This window comes from Sceloporus undulatus, chromosome 3, assembly GCF_019175285.1.
Source record: "Sceloporus undulatus isolate JIND9_A2432 ecotype Alabama chromosome 3, SceUnd_v1.1, whole genome shotgun sequence".
NCBI classification, from domain to species: Eukaryota; Metazoa; Chordata; class Lepidosauria; order Squamata; family Phrynosomatidae; genus Sceloporus; species Sceloporus undulatus.
Window position 1 is genome coordinate 180,407,004 of NC_056524.1, and position 2,145 is coordinate 180,409,148.

A 2,145-nucleotide genomic window follows, 5' to 3' on the forward strand; every position below is an offset into this window, starting at 1 on the left:
AAATTCAAAATTCGCACCAAAGCTAACCCCTAACCCAGCCCCCTTAGGCTTTCCGTTAGCTCTGGAAAGCCTATAGCTGCACTTTGCAGCATTTGAATTTCGCGCCGAAATGAATTTCGTAACCCGAAAAATATTTCGTAACCCGAAACAGTTTTTGCCAATCCAACTTTTTCGTATCCCGGAAATTTCGTAACCCGATCATTTCGTATCCCGAGGCACCAGTGTACAAGGTGTTGGTTATTACCTATAAAGCCCTAAATGGCTTGGGCCCAGGGTACTTGGAGGACCGCCTCTCCCCATATAATCCGCCCCGCGCTCTCAGATCAGCCGGGAAGCAACTGTTGAGGGTTCCTGACACAAAGTATACCGTGACTGCACAGAGGGCTTTTTCCATCTCGGCCCCGCAGCTTTGGAACTCCCTTCCCGATGAACTCCACTCGGTTACCTCCCTTGACCTGTTTAGGAAGAAGTTGAAGAGCTTCCTCTTCCAACAGGCTTTTCCCCAGACGCTGTGATTCCTCCTCTCTCCCCGTTACACTGGCATTTTAAGCTAGTTATTGTTGTGGTTTTTAATCTTGTGTTTTTATCTAGTTTTTAATAATTTGATGTATTGATATGGATTTTTATGTGGATGCTGTTTGTAAATTTGTACATTGTGTAGTACTTTGTTGTAACCCACTTTGATCTCTCAGGAAAAGCGGGCTATAAATAAACAGTTTATTATTATTATTATTATTATTATTATTATTATTATTATTATTATTATATGCCCGAGCTGGGAATGTGGAGTCTCCAGAATCATAGTCCCAACACTCAAATGACTTGAAGGAACACAACAACAAGTGGAGGAGCAGAAGAGGTGCCTACACTATAGAAATAATGCAGTTCCACACCCTTTTAATGCCAATAACAACTCCTACAGAATCCTGGGATTTGTAGTTTGGCGAGGCACCAACACTCTTGGGCAGAAGAGGCTTGCAAAACCACCAACTGCCTCTTCTGCCCCTCCACTACTACTATTTCTTCTTCTTGCTGCCTTCCAAGTCGTTTCTGATTTATGGCCACCTTAAGTGTAAAGCTATTATGGGGCTTGCTGGCCAAGTCTCTTCTGGTTTGCCAGGGCCATTCTCTGAGGCTGAAAGAATGTGACTTGCCCCAGTGGGTTTACATGGCGGAGTTGGGATTCGAAACATGGTCTCCAGAGTCATAGTGCAACACTCAAACCAGTTCTAGCTCTCAAGAGCTACGTGTCATTGGGGTTTTCTTGGCAAGGTTTCTTCAGAGGGGTGTTTGCCATGGCCATCCTCTAAGGCTGAGAGCGTGTGGTTTGCCCATGGTCACCCAGTGGGTTTCTATGGCTGGGTCGGGATTTGAACCCTGGTCTCTCTGGGAGTATTAGTCCAACACTACATCACAATAGTCCCCCCCCCCCCTTGGGCAGGGAAAGAAAGGGAAAGGTGGCAGTTATAGCATGCATTTAGCTTATTTATTACACATTAAACCGCTTAGGGAGTGCTTAAACACACTGATAAGTGCTATAGAAGTGTACAGTACTTGCTATAGATGAATTGTTATTTTAGAGAACTGATAGGAATGTTGGTTAATTCAGTATTAGTGTTTTATTGATCATATTTTGCATTATTGTATCATTTTTATTGGTGTAATCCCGCCTCACTCCTTGGGAAAGGTGGGAAATATAAATAAATAAATAGTTTTTTGTGGGTTTTTGGGGCTATGTGGCCATCTTCTAGAAGAGTTTATTCCTGATGTTTCGCCAGCATCTGTGGCTGGCATCTTCAGAGAATATAAATAAACTTTATTATTATTATTATACCGCTTATCAGTGCACTTAAGCACTCTCTAAGCGTTTTACAATATATAATAATACACTAAATGCCCCTAACAAACTGGGTACTCATTTCAGCAACCTACAGAAGGATGCCAGGCTGAGTGGACCTTGGAGCATCTTTAACCTAGTGGCCTTTATGAGCGAGTGGCTGCAGTACCGGCATTTCACCACTGCGCCACCAAGCTGCACTCTTCAAGCCGGTTATAAACAAAGGCCCTAGAGGAGCAACAATTCCCCACAGGCTCAGCAACTGTAATTCCTCCGCGCCGCTAGAGGTCGGTGTGGCGCAACCCGGG